The 24,469-nt window shown below is 45.6% G+C and overlaps 1 protein-coding gene across 21 annotated transcripts in view; it reads right to left on the reverse strand.

Moving 5' to 3' along the window:
* LOC110533185 (teneurin-3) overlaps positions 1-24,469 on the reverse strand; it is a 411,381-nt gene that overhangs the window by 199,509 nt on the left and 187,403 nt on the right. The window lies entirely within an intron of this gene.

A 24,469-nucleotide genomic window follows, 5' to 3' on the forward strand; every position in this document is an offset into this window, starting at 1 on the left:
GGTTTGATCCATGAGGTCGACACTTAAGGTTATTCAAGTGGACTGTTGCATTTATAGGGACCTGGGGGGTTTGCTAGTGCACTTGATAAGGGCTAACAGGGAACACTTGGAGGTGGAGAATAAGGGAAAGACTGTAGATCTAAGACAGGGACACACACGCTCAAACATGGACACAGACACAGGGACAGTCACAAGAAGACATGTTAAACGTGGGCGGCTGGTAGGCACAGAGTTATTCACGTTACACCGTGGCTGGCACAGCTTGGCCTGGACTTCCTGTTTCCTTTGTTGTTGGTGTGTGTTTGTTTTGATTGATGTCCACTCTCCCTGGGCCGCAGTGGTTGGGCTCAGTGGGTGTGGAAACAGCTGTGCTCAGTGTGTGACAGTGTGTTAGTGTGTGTGTAAAGCCCATTGTCAACTGCACTCCGCCAAGTAGTCAGAGCTGGATCCAGCCACGCTAGCACAAACAATGTGACATGACATGTTGTGTCGGCGCCAACAATGACACAAAATGAATCAGGTCTAGAAGAGACAGAGGACAGTGCTGTGCAGTGTAAGCTAAGCTAGCTGTACGCTGTGATGCTTGTAAGATAAGCTAGCTATACTGTTCTGGTTGTGCTGTGTGGGCTAGTTGTACTGTGCTAAGCTAGCTGTGCTATGTGAACTAGCTGTACTGTCCTAAGCTAGCTGTGCTGTGTGAGCTAGCTGTACTGTGCTGAGCTAGCTGTGCTGTGTGAACTAGCTGTACTGTGCTAAGCTAGCTGTGCTGTGTGAACTAGCTGTACTGTGCTAAGCTAGCTGTACTGTGCTAAGCTAGCGGTGTTGTGTGAGCTATCTGTACTGTGTGAACTAGCTGTGCTGTGTGAACTAGCTGTACTGTGCTAAGCTAGTTGGACTTTGCTGGTCTTAGCACACTGCTGTCCACTGTTGCGTTAAAGCCGCTCATCTCTGTTCAGTCTAGTAGCCTTGGTAACAGCTTTAAGAGGATGGGAGTGTTTTGTTGTTGTCGTGGCGATGGATAGGGAAGTATGGCCCAGATGTCCAAGTGGCTCTACTCCATGGAAGTTAGCATGAGAGGATCACTGTTGGACTGTCAACAAAGACGCACTATAAACCGTAGAGAGAAACCCAACACATCTCTGTCATGTAGGCCTCAAAACTAGGATGTCTGTAGACCCAGTATCCCATCCAACACACTAGTGTGTGTATGGCCCTCAAATGTCTCACCCATTTCCCCCAAACGGACACCAAACACACTCAATCCACCACTGCAGCAGCATACAAACTGTATTCGTTACCAGTAAACAATATAACAATCTATTGGATCTCAACATTATCTATTGGTTTCCAAATGCAGATATATCGTATTGTCTCAGCTCTAATTGATGCAGCCCTGCAGTAAAGTGGTCACTGGATCCCTCTAGGGGATTTCTCTATGGTTTAGAGGTTAGTCTTACTGTGCCATTGGGGGGGAAGCTGTGTAGCTTTTATCCCTTCCTTTAGATATTTATGAACCGTTCCCCAATCAGATAAGGACATGCCATTTCCCCTCCAACACCGGTGTTGCGGCACTCTCCCTCTCTCGGATCACCTTTCTCTTCATCTCTAGTAACTCTCTGTCTGTCCTTTTCTCTCTCTCCTCCAGTTACAAACACTCAAAAGGCTCTCTCTCTCTCTCTCTCTCTCTCTCTCTCTCGTTACAAGTACTCAAAAGGCTCTCTCTCTTCCTCACCCGTAATAACACCTACATGTTCTTGATCAATAGTGTTTCTCTGCTCTACTGCTGCCCTTCTCTCTGCTGAACCTGTCATATTGAACACAGCTGACCTCGGGCCACTTCCAGACCAACCCCCAACTAGATATCATACTTGGAGAGCCAATCAATCGCTGGAACACTAATCTGTCACATTGTGTGTGTATATATACAATACAGGCATACACTCACCAACAAGCACACACACAGTATATACCACACACACACTACCCTGCTATATCAAGAAGTACTACACACTCTACACTGTAGCCGATAACTTTTCTTAGCTCCAAGGCCTAGCCTAGATGCCACCCACATCTCCCTAGTGGAGGTGGGGGGTGGTGGGGGTCCGAGCAGACACAAGAGCCCCTCTGTGTGCATGGGACTCAGTGTGGAGGGGGTGGAGGTAGACATGACTGTCTCAGGTACCCAATTCCTTTTACTGTGTCCCGGAGGAAGGGGGAGACTAACAGCAAGCTGCTGTCCTTAGAGTCAGACCGGTGTGTGTGTATGTGAGTGTGTGTGCATCGGGCTGGTGTGTGTGTGTCCGTGTGTGTTTGAGTGTGCCGGGCCGGTGTGTGTGTGTGTGTGTGTGTGTGTCTGAAGGGTTTAACAGGGTGGTCCACATTCCACTCCACCTTTTAAACAGCTTTCAATCAGCTCTTACACACGTCTGGCCTGACAGATGGAGAAAGAGGGAGAGAGACAGAAGGAGAGAGAGAAAGAGGGAGAGGAAAGAAAAAGAGATGGATAGACCGTGAGAGACAGAGAGCGAGAGAGAGAGAGACAGAGGGAGAATGGGTCTACTCTATCCTACATCATTCTCCATATAACTCACTGTAATAGCCAGTATACCATATATACTGAAGAAGAAGTCAGATAGTAAGTACATATTGAAGATGTAATGTCAAATCCCCATAACCATGAATCAATAAGCACATATACAGGACATTTACATAGCGTCACCTCTAACTTTACCGTCTCACCGTGAAGGAAACACAGATTACGATGAGAAGAGAATCTCAATAAATATAGCTTCTTCTCAGTGAGAGAGCTAAAGATGGATGAAGGACATCTGGCCAGAACAAGGAACATGAACACACATGCACGCTGACACACACAAATGCCCACACACACACACAAATGCCCACACACACACACAAATGCCCACACACACACACACACACACACACACACAGTATGTCTGAGAGATTGCTCATACCTGCAGGCAGTGGCTGACCTCTACACATTGCTGTGTGTGGTGTGTGTGTGTGTGTGTGTGTGTGTGTTTGTGTGTGTGTGTGTTGGCATTTGTGTGTGTCTCCGTGGCTGACCATTTGACTGGTTGACCTGGATTTGGCCTGCTGTGATTCCCTAAGGAGATTCTATTGTCTAGGAGCACCAGTGACAACTCAATGGAAATCATTGCTCTTTTTGTTACAGAAACATGAAAAGAACATAAGTGGCTTTTTAACCAAACGTGTTATTAAAAACTCACCATATTCAGCCAAACACTGCTGCAGCAAGTGGTTCTTAAAGGGCCAGTGCAAATGATTAAACGAGAGGTTTCTGAACCAAACAAGGGAAAATATATAAATAGCCCCTGACCTGCCAATTGAATTAAGTGGAAATGTGACCGTCCAACATCCACTAAGTAAATTAATGTCACATATTCCATCTCTGATTGGAGAATTAATCCCTGAGCGGGCAGCTCTCTCTCTGCTATAGTGCTGAGTTAAGCAGATGGCAGCGGGAGGGAGGAGAGTGATCATCAGGGATGGAGACATATTTTAGACTTTATCGAGCTATTTTCACCACAGCTTCCCACTGGTATGGAGCAATGTGTGTGAGGCGAAAGGGAAACCTAGTCAGTTGCACATTTAACCCAACCCCTCTGAATCAGAGAGGTGTGTGTGTGTGGGGGGGGGGGGGGGGCTGTTAATCAATGTCCACATCACTGGCGCCCAGGGAGTAATTGTTGTAGGGGGTTAACTGCTTTGCTCGAGGGCAGAACGGTAGATTTCTCCACCTTTCCCGGCTTGGGGATTCAAACCAGCGACCTATCTTAACCGCTAGGCTACCTGCCTGAGTGGGCTGACCTGTCTCCTGCAGGGAGGAAGGTCTTGTGAGGGAAGGTTTTTATGAGCAGGGAGCTGAACTCAGCCGCTCTCTGTCTCTCTCATGTAAATGATCGCCCTGTCTAGTCTGTAGAGGGGACAGAGAGAGTCATCCACAGATGACACACAGAGAGAGAGAGAGAGAGAGAGAGAGAGAGAGAGAGAGAGAGAGAGAGAGAGAGAGAGAGAGAGAGAGAGAGAGAGAGAGACAGAGAGAGAGAGAGAGAGAGAGAGAGAGAGAGAGAGAGAGAGGCCAAGAGCCCAGCCCAACACTGCTTTATTACACATTTTGTTTGGGGAATAGACTCACCTACACATATTCACATTCACATATACACAGCACCATACTATAAATAAACACACACACACCATAACACACACCAAAACACAAGCACTCTAAAAGTTGACTCTTTAATTAAACAGTGCCAGTAGAGTGCTCTGTAAGCTAAAACAAATGTTAATTAAACATCACTGTCAGAAAGATATTCCCACAGTGTGTGTGTCTCTGTATGTGCACACGTGTGTGGGAAAAAAATAAAAAGAGACATAGCGAAAGAGAGAGATAGAGTGAACCAAGAGCGAGCGAGAGAGAGAAGAGACGAGAGAGTGAGAGAGCCCTTAAAATTGAAATTTAATAGAATGAGAGTGAGAGAGAACGAGAGAGAGAGAACGAGAGAGAGAGAGAACGAGAGAGAGAGAGAACGAGAGAGAGAGACAAGAGAGTGAGAGAGCCCTTAAAATTGAAATTTAATAGAATGAGAGTGCGAGAGAACGAGAGAGAAAGAACGAGAGAGAGAGAGAGAGAGAGAGAGAGAAGATAACTAAAACATCCCTAGCATAGAAAGTAAGAGATTCTTGTCGTTTTACTGGGCTGCAGCACTGTGTGGTAACTGAGCTATAGAACAGATGGCAATTAGGAGAGAGAAAGTAAAGCACAGCAAACAATGAGACACCGAGTCAGCACTGGGACTGACTGACTAAGAGACTGAGTCAGCACTGGGACTGACTGACTAAGAGACTGAGTCAAGCACCGGTACTGAATGACTAAGAGACTGAGTCAAGCACCGGTACTGACTGACTAAGAGACTGAGTCAGCACTGGGACTGACTGACTAAGAGACTGAGTCAAGCACCGGTACTGACTGACTAAGAGACTGAGTCAAGCACCGGTACTGACTGACTAAGAGACTGAGTCAGCACTGGGACTGACTGACTAAGAGACTGAGTCAGCACTGGGACTGACTGACTAACAGCCTGAGTCAGCACTGGGACTGACTGGCTAAGAGTCTGAGTCAAGCACCGGTACTGACTGACTAAGAGACTGAGTCAGCACTGGGACTGACTGACTAAGAGACTGAGTCAGCACTGGGACTGACTGACTAAGAGACTGAGTCAGCACTGGGACTGACTGACTAAGAGACTGAGTCAGCACGGGGACTGACTGACTAAGAGACTGAGTCAAGCACCGGGACTGACTGACTAAGAGACTAAGTCAGCACTGGGACTGACTGACTGACTAACTAAGAGACTGACTGACTGACTAAGAGACTGAGTCAAGCACCGGTACTGACTGACTAAGAGACTGAGTCAGCACTGGGACTGACTGACTAAGAGACTGAGTCAGCACGGGGACTGACTGACTAAGAGACTGAGTCAAGCACCGGGACTGACTGACTAAGAGACTAAGTCAGCACTGGGACTGACTGACTGACTAACTAAGAGACTGACTGACTGACTAAGAGACTGAGTCAAGCACCGGTACTGACTGACTAAGAGACTGAGTCAGCACTGGGACTGACTGACTAAGAGACTGAGTCAAGCACCGGTACTGACTGACTAAGAGACTGAGTCAAGCACCGGTACTGACTGACTAAGAGACTGAGTCAGCACTGGGACTGACTGACTAAGAGACTGAGTCAGCACTGGGACTGACTGACTAACAGCCTGAGTGAGCACTGGGACTGACTGACTAAGAGACTGAGTCAGCACTGGGACTGACTGACTAACAGCCTGAGTCAGCACTGGGACTGACTGGCTAAGAGACTGAGTCAAGCACCGGTACTGACTGACTAAGAGACTGAGTCAGCACTGGGACTGACTGACTAAGAGACTGAGTCAGCACTGGGACTGACTGACTAAGAGACTGAGTCAGCACTGGGACTGACTGACTAAGAGACTGAGTCAGCACTGGGACTGACTGACTAAGAGACTGAGTCAGCACGGGGCCTGACTGACTAAGAGACTGAGTCAAGCACCGGGACTGACTGACTAAGAGACTAAGTCAGCACTGGGACTGACTGACTGACTGACTAACTAAGAGACTGACTAAGAGACCGAGTCAGCACTGGGACTGACTGACTAACAGCCTGAGTCAGCACTGGGACTGACTGACTGACTAACTAAGAGACTGACTAAGAGACCGAGTTGGCACTGGGACCGACTAAGAGACTGAGTCAGCACTGGGACTGACTGACTAACAGACCGACTAACAGACTGAGCTGACTGACTGACAAAGAGACTGAGCTGACTGACTGACTAACAGACTGACTAAGAGACCGAGTCAGCACTGGGACTGACTGGCTGACTAAGAGACTGACTAAGAGACCGAGTCAGCACGGGGACTGACTGACTAAGAGACAGAGTCAGCACTGGGACTGACTGACTGACTAACTAAGAGACTGACTAAGAGACCGAGTCAGCACTGGGACTGACTGGCTGACTAAGAGACTGACTAAGAGACTGAGTTGGCACTGGGACTGACTGACTAAGAGACAGAGTCAGCACTGGGACTGACTGACTGACTAACTAAGAGACTGACTAAGAGACCGAGTCAGCACTGGGACTGACTGGCACGCCAGTCTACAACACAGTGTAATGAGGATATGTATCTCTGGGCCTGGTTTCAGTAGGCAGTAGGCACGCCAGTCTACAACACAGTGTATTGAGGATATATATCTCTGGGTCTGGTTTCAGTAGGCAGTAGGCACGCCAGTCTACAACACAGTGTATTGAGGATATATATCTCTGGGTCTGGTTTCAGTAGGCAGTAGGCACGCCAGTCTACAACACAGTGTATTGAGGATATATATCTCTGGGTCTGGTTTCAGTAGGCAGTAAGCACGCCAGTCTACAACACAGTGTATTGAGGATATATATCTCTGGGTCTGGTTTCAGTAGGCAGTAGGCAGTAGGCACGCCAGTCTGCAACACAGTGTATTGAGGATATATATCTCTGGGTCTGGTTTCAGTAGGCAGTAGTCAGTAGGCACGCCAGTCTACAACACAGTGTATTGAGGATATATATCTCTGGGTCTGGTTTCAGTAGGCAGTAGGCACGCCAGTCTACAACACAGTGTATTGAGGATATATATCTCTGGGTCTGGTTTCAGTAGGCAGTAAGCACGCCAGTCTACAACACAGTGTATTGAGGATATATATCTCTGGGTCTGGTTTCAGTAGGCAGTAGGCAGTAGGCACGCCAGTCTGCAACACAGTGTATTGAGGATATATATCTCTGGGTCTGGTTTCAGTAGGCAGTAGTCAGTAGGCACGCCAGTCTACAACACAGTGTATTGAAGATATGTATCTCTGGGTCTGGTTTCAGTAGGCAGTAGGCACGCCAGTCTACAACACAGTGTATTGAGGATATATATCTCTGGGTCTGGTATCAGTAGGCAGTAGGCACACCAGTCTACAACACAGTGTAATGAGGATATATATCTCTGGGTCTGGTTTCAGTAGGCAGTAGGCACGCCAGTCTACAACACAGTGTAATGAGGATATGTATCTCTGGGCCTGGTTTCAGTAGGCAGTAGGCACGCCAGTCTACAACACAGTGTAATGAGGATATGTATCTCTGGGCCTGGTTTCAGTAGGCAGTAGGCACGCCAGTCTACAACACAGTGTAATGAGGATATGTATCTCTGGGCCTGGTTTCAGTAGGCAGTAGGCACGCCAGTCTACAACACAGTGTAATGAGGATATGTATCTCTGGGCCTGGTTTCAGTAGGCAGTAGGCACGCCAGTCTACAACACAGTGTAATGGCCTCCTTTATCCACGCCACCCATCCAAAAGATCCCAATAGCCAATTCTAAACTAGACCTAGACAGGGTTAATGCTTATGGGCCAAAACACACAGACACAAGCACACTTCCCAGTTGATTTAACATTGCCCGTGCAGCTGGAGTGGACAATCAGGCAGAAATGCACAAGTACAATCACACTAACAACCTGCCTTGTGATTGGTCGACTGACGGCCCACCAGTCAGTGTGTATGTGTGTGTGTGTGTGTGTGAGTGCGTGCGCTCCTATTGATTTATCTGTGTGTGTGTCTGAATGCATGTTGTCCATTTGACAGGCGTCCATTGTGGTGCCACAGACTGCTCCAGTTAACCATCGACCAACTGGGTCGCCAGCTAAAATGCCAGCACCGGCACTCCTGTAGCATCGCATGGCGCCCCCTGGGAATCAGAGGACCCGTCCTTCCTTGTGTGGGATAGCTGAGAATGAGAGCATCCCTGTTCATTTAGTTTGTCTGATGTATGCTTGTTGCATGTATGTACTGGGTAAGAATCAGGTTTGTTTGTATATGCAAATGTGTATGCTTGCTAGAATTACTATATAAATGTGTGTGTGTCTAATAATAATCATTTGGTGGGTGCTTATATTTGTCCTATTTTACACGTGCCAGTATGTCTTAGTGTGTGTGTGTGTCCTTCTCACTCCTCTCTTGGCGTTGGTCTGTGAAGTGCTTTAAAAGGGATTAAAACAAAACAAAAAAGCAAATCAAAACAACTACAGCTTGAACAGGCCGATCCTTTAAATGTATTAGCATTTTAATGGAAAGATAAGGCCTCCCTCCCTCCCTCCCTCCCTCCCCTGCTGTTTGTGTAAGCACTCAGAGACTCAGGTTGTGTCCTGAATGAAACCCTATTCCCTAGTGCACTGCTTTAGACCAGAGCTCTATGGATCCTGGTCAAAAGTAGTGCACTTCATAAGGAATAGGGTGCCATTTGGGACGCAAGCCTCACAAAATAGATGCTACCTCAAACAAAGGGCTTTCTGATAATCGGCCACTCAAAAACGAAGAGGGGAAACATCCCCTCTGAGACTGACCTCTTGTTTTTGAAAGCAAACACACTTTAATGACCAATTACCTCTCTCTGTCTCTCAATTTCAATTCAATTTAAGGGCTTTATTAGCATGGGAAACATACATTGCCAAAGCAGGTGAAATAGATAATAAACAAATGTGAAATAAACAAAAAATGCACAGTAAACATTACACTCAAAACACTCCAGAAGAATAGAATATCATATTACGTCTATACAGTGTTGTAATGAGGTGCAAACAGTTCAAGTACAAAAGGGAAAATAAATTAACATAAATATGGGTTGTATTTACAATGGTGTTTGTTCTTCACTGGTTGCCCTTTTCTTGTGGCAACAGGTCACAAATCTTGCTGCTGTGATGGCACACTGGTATTTCACCCAGTAGATATGGGAGTTTATCAAAATCGGATTTGTCTTCTTTGTGGATCTGTGTAATCGGAGGGAAATATGTGTCTCTAATATGGTCATACATTGGGCAGGAGGTTAGGAAGTGCAGCTCAGTTTCCACCTAATTTTGTAATTATCTTTTTGTTTTCTCATGATTTGGTTGGGTCTAATTGTGTTGCTGTCCTGGGGCTTTGTGGGGTCTGTTTGTGAACAGAGCCCCATGACCAGCTTGCTTAAGGGACTCTTCTCCAGGTTCATCTCTCTGTAGGTGATGGCTTTATTATGGAAGGTTTGGGAATAGCTTCCTTTAAGGTGGTTGTAGAATTTAACGGCTCTTTTCTGGATTTTGATCATTAGCGGGTATCGGCCTAATTCTGCTCTGCATGCATTATTTGGTGTTTTACGTTGTACACAGAGGATATTGTTTTGCAGAATTCTGCATGCAGTCCAAATTTAATGTTTGTCCCATTTAGTGAATTCTTGGTTGGTGAGCGGACCCCAGACACAACCATAGAGGGCAATGGGTTCTATAACTGATTCAAGTATTTTCAGCCAGATCCTAATTGGCATGTCAAATGTTATGTTCCTTTTGATGGCATAGAAGGCCCTTCTTGCCTTATTGTTGTCTTACTGAGATTTACGGTCAGGGCCCAGTTCTGGCAGAATCTGTGCAGAAGATCTAGGTGCTGCTGTAGGCCCTCCGTGGTTGGTGACAGAAGCACCAGATCATCAACAAACAGTAGACATTTGACTTCAGATTCTAGTAGGGTGAGGCCGGGTGCTGCAGACTTCTCTCTCTCTCTCTCTCCCCCTCTCTCCCTCCCTCCCCCACTAATGGAGATGATAGGAATGAAAGGAGAAATGGACAAAGAGAGAGAGGGAGAAAGAGAAAGTGATGAATGGTATTTAGCTCTAAACCCTTAGGCCCGCCCACTGTAGAAGCTAATCACGCCATGATAGGTCAGAGGTCAACTGTCAGCGGGGTCACCGGCATGTCACCCCCCCTCCGAGCCAGTCAATGATTGATGAGAAGGGTGTGTGTGCGCGCGTGTGTCTTACTTCCAAAGTGAGGCCCTTAAAAAATGTTGCCAATTAAAAAGAGACTAGGGCAGGAATGCCTGGTACACAGAGGGCGTTTGTGTGGAGGGTTAGTCCAGGCATTCCTGTGTCCTATGAGCTAGAGAGACAAGGAGATGCTGAGAGAGAGAGAGAGAGAGAGAGAGAGAGAGAGAGAGAGAGAGAGAGAGAGAGAGAGAGAGAGAATATGTGTGTGTGTGTGTGTGTGTGTGTGGGTGTGTGTGTGTGTGTGTGGGTGTTCATGTGTACACGCCTGTGTGTATGTGTGTGTTAGAGCATACACGGCAGTGTGTGTGTGTGTGTGTGGATAGTGATGGTCGACCAGTCCATTTCAGGCCCAGTAGAACAGAGAGTTCTAGTAAACCTGCGGAAGGCAGGTCCAATGCCACAACACCATGCCAAGCACAAACAAACACCGCAACGATGTCACAACAAAAAACTATCCACTACCAAGTATTCATTGAAGTCCAACTTCAACCAAATGCATAAAGCTAGAAATGAATACTAATATATATATCAGTGTCCAGTGCTGCTGTGAAGGTTCGAGGCTCGAGTAGTGTAGGAGTGTGTGTGTGTGTGTGTGTGTGTGTGTGTGAGAGAGAGTTGTTCTATCACCAGAGGGGATCAGAGAGCAGTTTGTACAGCTAAATCCACATATTAGATGAGTTTCCCTTTCAGAGTGCGTAGGAGCGATTCTCCTGTCTCTCTCTGTTTTATTCACTGAGGTCTCATCAGAGTTCTCCCTACAGAATACACAGAGGAGAGAGGTTCTCTAAACTCACCATCCTGCTCATCTACAGTTGAATAAGGGATCAAAGAGGAGTTACAGAGATGCTGTATGGCAGCGTGTGAAGGTCTGCATGGGAGTGAGAGAAGAGCCTGTGGCTAGACTGCAGGGGGGAGTTACAGAGATGCTGTATGGCAGCGTGTGAAGGTCTGCATGGGAGTGAGAGAAGAGCCTGTGGCTAGACTGCAGGGGGAAGTTACAGAGATGCTGTATGGCAGCGTGTGAAGGTCTGCATGGGAGTGAGAGAAGAGCCTGTGGCTAGACTGCAGGGGGAAGTTACAGAGATGCTGTATGGCAGCGTGTGAAGGTCTGCATGGGAGTGAGAGAAGAGCCTGTGGCTAGACTGCAGGGGGGAGTTACAGAGATGCTGTATGGCAGCGTGTGAAGGTCTGCATGGGAGTGAGAGAAGAGCCTGTGGCTAGACTGCAGGGGGAAGCATGAGATGGATGGAGTGAAGAGAGTGGGTATTTAGGTATTCTTCTTAAAACTGTGACAAATACAATTTGATTTGATTTGTGTGAGATAATGTGTGTGAGAGAGAGAGAGAGAGAGTGAAAGAGAGAGTGAGAAGGCGGAGAGCGAACAGCAAAAGTGGGCAAAGCCTGAACTGAAACTAGGGAGAGAGAAAAGAGAGAAAGAAGAGAGAGAAGAGAAACGAGAGAGAGAGAAAGAGATATAGAGTACAGTCAAATGGTATCAGGTCTGTATTAGGCTAATCTGGCCAGGCATTCATGGTCCACTTCTCTGTTACACTAATTGCAGGATTAAAAAGAACCTGATCCACAGTTTACCCTCTCTCTCTCCCTCTCTCTCTTTCTCTCTCTCCTCTCTCTCTTCTATTCTCCCTCTGTCTATCCGCTTTCTCGCTCCATCCTTCTTACACTATCTTTTGTGACACACCTATATATATTCACACACAGCACACTCTCTTTTCTGAACAAAATGGCGACTATTCTTCATAAGAGTGCTCCCTAAACCAACTCTGAAGAGTGTGGCTGGAGTGTGTTAGAATGTGTATGTGTGTGTGTGCTCCCCAGACATTTCAGCGCCTGGGGATGGGATAAAAACCGTAGAGAGGCATGTGGAGATTCTTCTGTACTCTATAGGAGGAGCAGCATGTCGGCAGGACATCAAACAGCACCTATAGGAGACATCTCTTCCCACCTCTCGCTCTCTGTCTGCTAGCATCTCTCTCTCCCTGCTATCATCTCTCTCTATCCCTCCCTCTCGCGTTTTCTCTCTCTCTGCTATCATCAGCCTACCCCCCCACCCCCTCCCACACCTTCTCACTATCTCTCTGTTCTGAGCTCAAAGAGGCCATTCCTCTCTGTTCCTGCTCTGTCGCTACCTGCCAGGGCGGGGCCCCGCGACTTGACATCTTGTGGTCCCGTTGCCAAGGACACCGTTGGAGACCGGCTCGCTGTGATGTCAACACACATGCAATGTATTTCATCACACACCCCCTGTCCCACCGTCTTAGTGAACAAAAGCCAAGATTGACTGAACTAGGGAGTGTCTCGGAGGGAAAAGCTAATGGATGAATGAATGGGTGACTGTCTGTACCTGCTCCTCTGCTTCACACAGCTAACACATGGCAAGCCCAAACCCACTCTTCCGACAAAGTAGCTCATCTGTAGCAGGACAATAAAACAGGACAGTTAACGCTAAGTTAAGCTAAGATACGCTAGGCTAATAATAAACTCACAGTGAAGCCCAACCATTTTGCATGAGTTAATTAGCTGCTACCACTAACAATGAGCAATTGGCCCACTTGGCGCTCTATGCTAGGCTACGCTACATTGACAGTTTTGCATTGTAAACCCTGTAGCGCGTGCCTTAGCATCCAGTTGTAAATTAGCAGTGAACGCTAACCTGCTGTTTTACTAGGCCTTATGTCCTCATTATTCTTAGCATGACAATGCAATGCCTGGATTCTCAACACACGAATGCACACACACACACACACGGACACGGACACGCACACGCACACACACACACACACACACAACTACTACCTATGGTAATTAATAGGTGTGCTCAGCATGGGGAACATATGCGTTTACTGATGGCCATGCAGAACACATTGGCATGGTGACTTATCATGCTCCAGACTTGTTGTTAGCTGCTGATTTGCTGACTGCAGGTAAACCCAACGCGTTAAAATAAACAACCTTGAAAGGTTGATTAAAACAGAGAGAGGGAAAGCATTGTAATGTAGTTGAGAGAGAGAGAGAAAAGGAAGAGAGAGATTCACCACAGACTGATATGATAGATAAAGAGGATAACAGTCTCTATTTGACCGTCTACCTCTACCGCTGCATTTGTTTAACACAATAGGATGTTTCCTCTAGTCTAGACACCTGAACGATGACCTGACTACTATTTAGCTCATCAATCCATTTCCCTCCAATGTCCAGTCAATGTCCAGTCAAATTGCAGGGTGGTGAGCGCTGCACGGCCATTCATTCACATTCACACAGAAAATCCTCTCTCCCTCTGCTTATCTGGTCTAATGTGATTTGAATGTGTGTGTGTGTGTGTGTGTGTGTGTGGTAGTGGTTGTGTGTCGTCTGGTTTATCTGAGGTGATGGACAGTGGCTGGGCAAATGCAGCGGTGTGCGGTGGCGTGGATTGGTGAGTAAGTAAGTAAGTAAGAGGGCCATGTGTTTGAATGTGTGTCTCTCAGGCTGTTTGTGGTGAAGTGGTTTCATTTCATACACTCTTATTCAATGTCATCTCATATACATATACATTCAACATGCACATATGTAAGTTCATATCAAATAAAATGAAATGTTTTTTATCGTAAACAACAGGTGTAGACTGACAGTGATATGCTTTCCAGCAATGCAGAGAGAAAAATCATATAAAGACAATAACACAGGAATAAATACACAATGAGTAACGATAACTTGGCCATATACACTGGGTACCAGTGCCAAGTCGAGGTACGAGGTAGATAGGGACATACAGCATGGCCGTGGGGATGGCACAGTCCATAAGTCTAAGATGTGCTACTGAAATTCTATATGGTTATACTACGTAGGAACACCGGTGCAACACGAATAAAATTAATATTATGCGTTTTCTCCCGCATTGGATAGCGGTCGCTGTCTGCGGTTCTGAAACACATCAGTGCACTGTTAAATTGGCGCCTTTTCCTAGACCATGTTGCTATGTGCATAATAGCAAAGTTAACCAGCATATTGGTGTTGAGAACAATGCTGTGGAAGCAGCAGTGGAGTTAGGAGAAGAGAAAACAGCCTTTGACTTAATTGTCTAAGAAAAGGGAGGAGAGAGGAAACCCCAACATAATTAGTTATATAATCTATTTGAGATTCTTCAAATAGCCACACTTTGCCTTGATGACAACTTTGCACACTCTTGGCATTCTCTCAACCAGATTCACCTGGAATGATTTTCCAACAGTCTTGAAGGAGTTCCCACATATGCTGAGCACTTGTTGGCTGCTTTTCCTTCACTCTGCGGTTCGACTCATCCCAAACCATCTCAATTTGGTTGAGGCCAGGTCATCTGACGCAGCACTCCATCACTTTAAATCTTACACAGCCTGGAGGTGGGTTTTGGGTCATTGTCCTGTTGAAAAACAAATGATAGTCCCCCTAAGCCCAAACCAGATGGGATGGCATATCACTGCAGAATGCTGTGGTAGCCATGCTGGTTAAGTGTGCCTTGAAATCTAAATAAATCACAGACAATGTCACCAGCAAAGCACTCCCACACCATCACACTTCCTCCTCCATGCTTTATGGTGGGAACCACACATGTGGAGATCATCCGTTCACCCACACTGTATCTCACAAAGACACAGTGGTGTGGATCAAAAATCTCCAATTTGGACTCCAGACCAAAGGACAAATTTATTCTGGTCTAATGCCCATTGCTCGTGTTTCTTGGTCCAAGCAAGTCTCTTCTTCTTATTGGTGTCCTTTTAGTAGTGGTTTCTTTGTAAGAATTCTACCATGAAGGCCTGATTCACACAGTCTCATCTGAACAGTTGATGTTGAGATGTGGCAGTGACCTGAACTCTGTGAAGCATTTATTAGGCTGCAATTATTGAGGCTGGTAACTCAAATTAACTTATCTTCTGTAGCAGAGGTAACTCTGGGTCTTCCAATCCTGTGGTGGTCCTCACGAGAGACAGTTTCATCATAGCGCTCGATGGTTTTTGCGACTGCACTTGAAGAAACTTTAAAAGTTCTTGAAATGTTCCGTATTGACAGACCTTCATGTCTTAAAGTAATGATGAACTGTTGTTTCTCTTTGTTTATTTGAGCTGTTCTTGCCATATTATGGACTTGGTATTTTACTAAATAGGGCTATCTTCTGTATACTCCCCCTACCTTGTCACAACACAACTGATTGGATCAAACGCATTAAGAAGTGAACTTTTAACAAGGCACACCTGTTAATTGAAATGCATTTCAGGTGACTACCTCATGAAGCTGCTTGAGAGAATGCCAAGAGTGTGCAAAGCTGTCATCAAGGCAATGGGTGGCTAGTTGAAGAATCTCAAATCTAAAATAGATTTTGATTTGTTTAACACTTTTTTAGTTACTACATGATTCCATATGTGTTATTTCATAGTGTTGATGTCTTCACTATTATTCTACAATATATAAAATAGTAAAAATAAAGAAAAACCTTTGAATGAGTAGGTGTTCTAAAACTTTTGACCGGTAGTGTAAATTTACAGAAATAAGACAGATCCTGCTTCTGTTGCCTGTTTGAGTGTTTATTTAATAGCCTACTGACTCCGCCTTCGTGCGCATCAACCACAACATGTCGGATAAACAATTTCATAAATTCGTCCGTTTTTAATATTTGCTATGCAGTAATAAAGCCATTCACTTTTTTTTTTGTCAGAACAGCCTCTCTGGTATTATTTATACTGTTCCAAATTGTCAGAATAATAATAATAATAATATCCATCCTTTTTCTTGATCTCCTTCTTATTGTTATTATTACTATTATTATTATTATAATGATAATAAGTCATGTCTATCATTAGTAGGCTTAGTATGGCAGCCTTGTATAACCACCATTGAGCTGTAGACCTAAGAGCTCATCCTGTTTAGTCTTAATACCGTAACTATATTTCAATACTTCTATAGGCTACTGTATCAATCAATCATCCATTCGTCCATGTCATCACACAGCGTACGAGTCATTCATGATTTGAAATGTAATCAAGCATTTTCATTTTTAAATATAACAAAGTGATCCTTGAATAATTAGCCTAAACAATAAATAAACCATTCCATGGAAATTGCATTCATGAATGAATGCGACTGGTTGGAGTCTTTGCTTTTGCTGTAATAAAGGCTTTACAAAATAAAAAATAAAAAAACTTTACTACAGACTCTCTGGTACGCTTATCATTTATTTAATGTTGTTTACATTCCCAAAGGTCAGAGAAATTATATTGTAATCTAACAGCACCTGTTTGACACAAAATGCACGCAGCGCTGGCTCCTTACCTTGTTTTTCTTGATCTCCAGTATTTTACACAAGTAGCCACATTTATTCCACACATCTGACTTCCCCTTTACCTCCTGAGCAACCAGTAAACATTCCCCCGTTTCAAGTTTATTTGTCATGTCCTCTGCATCCATTTTTCTGTCACGTGTTACGGTGTTCGGAGTTTGGTATAACCAATTTATTGATGTGATTATGATATGCTACAGGTCAGCCCCTATTGGTCCCGTGCATGTGATGCATACGTGCCACGTAAAGAGAGCAAGGGTTGAGGGAATAGGGAATGTTTTTCCTAAACAGATGAGGTATATCGTTAACAGAACTTTTCAGTCAGAAATGGCTGCAATTATGTTGAAGCTTCAGCAACACGGACAGCTCGATAAACACTGTTGATGTTACGAGGTGGCTGCTGCAGCAGGGAGGAGAGAAAGTCAACGGGTGCTAGTCACACAGTCACTTGCTGTAGTTTTTCTTTAACACAGTGCAGTAAGTCTGAGGCCACAATTAAATCATTTGTGTGTCTTAATTATTTCATCAAACAGTGTGCTTAAAGCATCAGACAAACTCAGTGCATATAGTTGATTTGCTTAAAACACATAGGATGTGTCTATTTATGGAAAAATACACATTTTGACCAATCAATCGGTCGAAAGAACAGACGACTCTTTGCGCCCATATACGCTTCACCTCCATATACGCTTCACCTCCATATACGCTTCACCTCCGTATACGCTTCACCTCCGTATACGCTTCACCTCCGTATACGCTTCAGCTCCGTATACGCTTCACCTCCGTATACGCTTCACCTCCGTATACGCTTCACCTCCGTATACGCTTCACCTCCGTATACGCTTCACCTCCGTATACGCTTCACCTCCGTATACGCTTCACCTCCGTATACGCTTCACCTCCGTATACGCTTCACCTCCATATACGCTTCACCTCCATATACGCTTCACCTCCATATACGCTTCACCTCCATATACGCTTCACCTCCATATGTGCTATATGCTTTTTGACATGTCAGCATGGGATGTTGTGACATCCAGTCTGTAGGACATGCGTCAGTCCAAATCCTCAGAGGTGGATAGGAAACAACCTCCAGCTCTGTCTTAGCCATAGAATCACATTAAAACAGACAAGCTAGCTGGCACCGGAATTCATTTCAAATTCTACATCTTTATGGCACGCTTATATTGCTGCCATTAGTGGTGTAACGGAATAAGTGTTCACTTGGAGATGACGCACACACACTTAAACACAGACTCACACACTCACGCAAGCACACACACACACACACTTCATTCATCTTAAATCTGCTACTAATGAATTTTCCACTGGTTCTCTACCACTCCACTCACCCATCTCCACTCGGGGACAATCAAACACAGAGTTTAAAAAGGCCCCAGTTATTTTTGCCACTTTTTAACATGGCAGCAGTTAAAGTAATATAGTGTATAATGGTGGGAGTAAAAGACAGACTATATCAAATAAGAGGTATTCCCTATATAGTGCACTATTGTTGACCACAGCCCTGGGGATCTAGAGCTCTACATAGGGAATAGTGTGCCATTTGGGACACAGCCCAGAGCCAATTCCCAGCCAACACAGACGGCAAAGGGATAAAGTCAATTCTGCCCAACGAGCGTTCAGCCATGCTGTAAGCCTGGCAAGCTGAGAAGCTGAAAAGACTGATTCATCCGAACAAGTCTTTTTTGATGGGAATTTGATTGTGTTTGATTGTATCGTTTACGCTGTTTTGAGACCAGATGAGGAAGCTCAGCGTATCCACACATCTGTTGTGTTTGTCTACGCTGCAAGGACATTGAATGATCCACTCGTATAAAGCAGTAAGAAGACACAGTCTGTCATTTCCCCCTCAAGGAATATCTTGAATCACTGTGTCACTTCTCTGTAAGAAGCTTGGCAGTGACTAGAGTAGATGTGATTTGTTATGAGGTTATCGAGATCAGTATTATCTAATGCTGGACGGTAGTATTCATTATAATAGGATGAATGGACTTGGAGTCTAAATAGAGGAATCTGCCTTAACAATAAGCTATAGTTAGAGCTGGTGTGGCCCTATAGCCACAGCACAATGGGTACTGGGCTACAGACAGTGCTAGTGGTAGGTACATATAGGCTGTCATAGACCCCAGCCTCTGCCCTTTACTGTCCTACATTGTGCAATTCAACTCATAACCCAGTGTCTGTGTGTGTGTGTGTGTACTCTCCATGCACTCATCCATCACACACTGTAAGTGACACACAGTCTGACAACCAACCAGTCATAACTAGTGCTTCATCAGCGAGACACTTCAAGTTCTGACTGGTGACCTGGAGACTACGATGACACAAAGCCACTACATAAGGCTACGATGACACAAAGCCACTACATAAGGCTACGATGACACAAAGCCCCTACATAAGGCTACGATGACACAAAGCCACTACATAAGGCTACGATGACACAAAGCCACTACATAAGGCTACGATGACACAAAGCCACTACATAAGGCTACGATGACAAAAAGTCACTACATAAGGCTACGATGACACAAAGCCCCTACATAAGGCTACGATGACACAAAGCCCCTACATAAGGCTACGATGACACAAAGCCACTACATAAGGCTACGATGACACAAAGCCCCTACATAAGGCTACGATGACACAAAGCCCCTACATAAGGCTACGATGACACAAAGCAACTACATAAGGCTACGATGACACAAAGCCACTACATAAGGCTACGATGACACAAAGCCACGATGACACAAAGCCACTACATAAGGCTACGATGACACAAAGTCACTACATAAGGCTACGATGACACAAAGTCACTACATAAGGCTACAGCCGTTCTGAACACCGCCAATTAAATGACTATTAAATATGTTGTTTCTCTTTCGGTTGATTACTGGGAGTTGCCTGATTAGCCACTAATTACTTGTCATCTGAGAGTGGTTCATTCACAAGTGTTCCCTGGCGATTTATCAAGTGTAATCAACGAAAGGAATTAAAACCTGAACTGTTAAATGTAGAATTAACAGGATAATTATGTAATGCCACAAGGTAGCCACCATTAATTGTATCAACTTCTATAAAAACACATCTACTCATTTTTTTTTACTCAAATAAATGCTTATTTAGAAATCAAACTCAGGGAAAAGTTGTTATTTATCTTCTTAAAGAGGCAATTATACATTAAACAGTATTTTTACTTTAAATTTCTCTTTAATGACCTATTAGGAACAAAGTTGTGAATTAGTAGCTACTTAAATACAAATAATTGGTTGTTCTTGTGGCTAATTACGCCCAAGGTAATTAAGGAGCTGAGTGAAAAGAAAAGAGAGAGAGAGAGAGAGAGAAAAGAGAAGGCATGGGAGAGGCGTTTGTCTGACTGGGCTTTTATAGGAGAGGGGGAGGAGGAGAAGGAGTCTACTGTGTTGGGAAAGGGGCTCGTGGGTAGAGACTGGAATGTCAATGATGGGACAGGGTGTGTGTGTGTGTGTGTGTGTGTGTGTTCGGTGGGGGGGGGGGGGGTTGTTAATGTGTATGTGTGCCTACGACTGTGTGTGTGAGCGTGTGAGTATGTCTGCGTTCGGGGGGGACCGGTGTTAATGTGTGTGTGTGTGTGTTCGGTGGGGGGGGGGGGGGGGGTTAATGTGGGCGTGTGTGTGTGTGTGTGTGTGTGTGTGTGTGTGTGTGTTCGGTGGGGGGGGGGGGACCGGTGTTAATGTGGGCGTGTGTGTGTGTGTGTGTTCGGTGGGGGGTGTTAATGTGTATGTGTGCCTACGACTGTGTGTGTGAGCGTGTGAGTATGTCTGCGTTCGGGGGGGACCGGTGTTAATGTGGGCGTGTGTGTGTGTGTGTGTTCAGTGGGGGGGGGGGGGGGGGGGGGGGGGGGGGGTGTTAATGTGGGCGTGTGTGCCTACGTCTGTATGTGTGAGCGTGTGTGTGTGTGAACCATAGCTGCAAAAGAACACATGTTCTGGGCATTGTGATAGATCTCTACCATATCTAGGAGGGCACATTGCTCTGTAACTCTCTTTCTCTGTTTTTTAACCATCCTTTTTTCTGCCTCTCCATCCCAACATGTTACACACACAAAGTTATTATATCTACAGCAACATTATATATATATATATATATATATATATATATAAATGACATGTCCATAAATGGAGGGCCTGACGTTCATGCTGAAGTTGTATTTAGATAGAATAGGGTGAAGAGAAACAACTGGTCCGTGTGTCTGCACTTCAAACACAACAGAGACCCTGATTTATAACACTATCTTTTATAGCACTTCTTTAATTAAAATTGACATTTCTCTGTCATTTTTTAAGGGTAGATAACAGAGAGAGAGAGCGAGAGAGAGAGAGAGAGAGAGAGAGAAAGAGAGAGAGCGAGAGGTAAAAGAGAGATAGAAAAGAGAGGGGGAGAGAGAGAGCGCGAGATAAGAGTGAGAGAAAAAGAGTGAAAGAGAAAGAGAGAGACCGAGAATGAGCCTAAAATCGAGAGAGAGGAGAGATGAGAGAGAAAGAGAGATAAAGAGAGAGGAGAGAGAGAGAGACTGAGAAGGAGCCTAAAACCGAGAGAGAGACAGACCAAGAAATGGAGAAAAAATAAATAACAACAGAAATGTGTTGCCAAGTAAGTGTACTGTATCTGTCGCTATGAGGGCTGATTAGTATACAGCTTTGTGTTGAGACGGATAAACAAACAAACAACGAGCAGCAGGCTAAATGTCAGAGCAGCTGTACCTTACAGGCTTTACACAGTCAACAAACACAGCTCCTTTTCTTAACCCTTTAGTGGGGAAACACGCGGTGTGTGTGTGTGTGTGAGAGAGAGGCGGATATTACTTAATGAGGGACTTACTGTTGAAGACAAAAGGGCATGGGAGAGGAGAGGGTGATCATCAGTAATGTGGTTCAGTACAGTGGTGCTATGGGTAGTGGTGATCACCAGTAATGTGGTTCAGTACAGTGGTGCTATGGGTAGTGGTGATCACCAGTAATGTGGTTCAGTACAGTGGTGCTATGGGTAGTGGTGATCACCAGTAATGTGGTTCAGTACAATGGTGCTATGGGTAGTGGTGATCACCAGTAATGTGGTTCAGTACAATGGTGCTATGGGTAGTGGTGATCACCAGTAATGTGGTTCAGTACAGTGGTGCTATGGGTAGTGGTGATCACCAGTAATGTGGTTCAGTACAGTGGTGCTATGGGTAGTGGTGATCACCAGTAATGTGGTTCAGTACAGTGGTGCTATGGGTAGTGGTGATCATCAGTAATGTGGTTCAGTACAGTGGTGCTATGGGTAGTGGTGATCACCAGTAATGTGGTTCAGTACAGTGGTGCTATGGGTAGTGGTGATCATCAGTAATGTGGTTCAGTACAGTGGTGCTATGGGTAGTGGTGATCATCAGTAATGTGGTTCAGTACAGTGGTGCTATGGGTAGTGGTGATCACCAGTAATGTGGTTCAGTACAATGGTGCTATAGGTAGCGGTGATCACCAGTAATGTGGTTCAGTACAGTGGTGCTATGGGTAGTGGTGATCATCAGTAATGTGGTTCAGTACAGTGGTGCTATGGGTAGTGGTGATCACCAGTAATGTGGTTCAGTACAGTGGTGCTATGGGTAGTGGTGATCACCAGTAATGTGGTTCAGTACAATGGTGCTATGGGTAGTGGTGATCACCAGTAATGTGGTTCAGTACAGTGGTGCTATGGGTAGTGGTGATCACCAGTAATGTGGTTCAGTACAATGGTGCTATGGGTAGTGGTGATCACCAGTAATGTGGTTCAGTACAGTGGTGCTATGGGTAGTGGTGATCACCAGTAATGTGGTTCAGTACAATGGTGCTATGGGTAGTGGTGATCACCAGTAATGTGGTTCAGTACAGTGGTGCTATGGGTAGTGGTGATCACCAGTAATGTGGTTCAGTACAGTGGTGCTATGGGGAGTGGTGCTAGACTAGCCAAATGGGCTTTTCCACCTACACCCAAGGGCAACATAGTATATACTGTACGTAGCTAGAGACTGAGATGTGCTCTCACTCAACACACACACACACACGCACATACGCACACACACAGCTACCACCCACCCTTGTGCAGCCCTTGTGCAGAGTGTAGACTGTGTAAACAATAAGGATACAGACAACTGTTCCTGTAGACTGTATGTTGCCGACCCCCTCGCTCCCTCTCAGTACACTGCTCCCCCGTGACAACTGGACCAGCATGTGGAAACACGGACGGACGGGTGCTGATTACCCCACATTAAAACCAGAGCAGCTCAATGCCAAACTACCAGTGATAAATCTCTCTCTATATCCAGCCATCCCTGCCTCTTTCTCTACCCTTCTCTGGGGATTGGGCTCTTCTGTCTGTGTGTGTGTGTGTGTGTGTGTGTGTGTGTGTGTCTGCGTATGTGTGTGTCTGTGTCTGTGTGTGTGTGTGTTTAAACCTTAAACCTGTCTCCTCCCTGTGGGGGCTGATGACACATGTGGTTAGATGTGGTAATGGCAGTGTTAGTGCTGATGACATTGTTCAGTTGATTGCCGAACACATGTGGCTGAGCAGGGACAGACAGACATCTTCCCTCCCTGCATCTAGCCCAGGCTGTGCTCCTGTAACCCGAGCCCCAGGCCCTCGTCTTAAAAGGTCACAACCTTGCTGTGCCTCTAACCCCCAAACAAAAGAGGTGGGTGAGTGGATGGTTGGTTGGCTGTCCCTCCCTCCCATCTCCTCATCCCCCTCTCTCCTTCCCTTTTGCCCTAGGGTCATATAGCTGAGAGAGAGAGAGAGAGAGAGGTCTGGTAAAGCATTTGTTAGGCAGAGCTGCAGTGAAGCAGGCAATGAAAAGAGACTAGGGGGAGTTGGAGGGGGGAGAGGTTCTCCTCAAATGATCAACGGGAAAGCCAGCTAGCCTCCGAGAGTGTGCATGTGTGTGTGAGTGGCGTGCGTGTGTGTGCGTGAGCCCTGATCCTGTGTGTGTGTGTGTGTGATGCATGATCCTGGGGAGGGATTGCCGAGCCGGGCGGAAACAATAGAAGGGCTGGGTCTTTCTGTGTGGGAGGGAGAGGGAGACTGGTTAGGGTCTCCTCCTAGCTACATCCCCTCTGGGCCTAGTGGCATAGTGGGGGCTCTGGCTCACAACGGGATGGATTCCAATGCAAGGAGACGGGAGTGGGCACACACAGAGAAACACACACACAAGCTGACGGACGTCAATGCACACACACACACACACACACACACACACACACACACACACACACACACACACAAACATGAGCAATGTATCACCCGAACACATGTACAGCACACACGCACATACACCTACACAAAATATCAATGCAACGCCCCTAAACACACACACATCAATCTTCCCCATAGATGGAGTGTGTGTGCTCTCTCCACACAGTGTCTGGGCTGGTGGACGTGGCTGCTGCCGGTCTATATCTCTGGCCAAGTGTCCTCCATCACATCTCCCAGCCTTGCCTCACTACAGATGAACAACTATGTAGTTTGACAAAGGGAACATTACCTTAAACCGCCTCCTTGGCTGTTATCAGAGACATTTAAATAACAGACACAAGTACAAATTGTAAGTGTCGTGCAGCGTACAAAATAGGTTCTCTGAAGAAGAGATTCCAGACTGAAATAAAACAAAACAACACTGTAAGTCCAGTACACAGGATAAACGCTCTTATACATCCACTTA

Source organism: Oncorhynchus mykiss, chromosome 10 (genome assembly GCF_057628025.1).
Source record: "Oncorhynchus mykiss isolate SJ-2025 chromosome 10, ASM5762802v1, whole genome shotgun sequence".
NCBI lineage: Eukaryota > Metazoa > Chordata > Actinopteri > Salmoniformes > Salmonidae > Oncorhynchus > Oncorhynchus mykiss.